This window comes from Mandrillus leucophaeus, unplaced genomic scaffold, assembly GCF_000951045.1.
Source record: "Mandrillus leucophaeus isolate KB7577 unplaced genomic scaffold, Mleu.le_1.0 Scaffold656, whole genome shotgun sequence".
NCBI classification, from domain to species: domain Eukaryota; kingdom Metazoa; phylum Chordata; class Mammalia; order Primates; family Cercopithecidae; genus Mandrillus; species Mandrillus leucophaeus.
The window spans coordinates 855,179-855,842 of NW_012107097.1; positions in this window are offsets into that span (position 1 = coordinate 855,179).

Here is a 664-nt window from a genome sequence, read left to right on the forward strand (position 1 = left end):
AACCCCTGACAGGCACCAGTGTGTGTTCCCCTGGGTAAATAATGAAATTAAGGCAGAAATCAAGAAGTTCTTTGAAACTAACGAGAAAAAAGACACAATGTACCAGAACCTCTGGGACACAGCTAAAGCAGTGTTATGGGGGGAATTTATAGCACTAAATGCTGACATCAAAAAGAAAGATCTCAAATCAATATCTTAACATAACAACTAAAAAAACTAGAGGACCAAGAGCAAACAAACCCCAAAGCTAGCAGAAGACAAGAAATAACCAAGCTTAGAGTAGAATTTAAGAAGAGACACAAAAAATTTCAAAAGTAAATGAGTCCAGGAGTTGGTTTTGCAAAAAAAAATAAGAATGATAAAATAGACCAATCGCTAGACTAATAAGAAAAGACAGAACAATCAAATAGACACAATAAAAAATATTAAAGGGAATATCACCACTGACCCCACAGAAATATAAACAACCATTAGAGAATACTATAAACACCTCTATGCAAAAAACACTAGAAAATCGAGAAGAAATGCATAAATTCCTAGATACAGACAGTCTCCCAAGACTTGAACCAGGAAGAAGCTGAATCCCTGAATAGACGAACAACAAGTTCTGAAATTGAGGCAGTAATTAATAGACTGCCAACCAAAAAAAAACCCAGGACCAGAT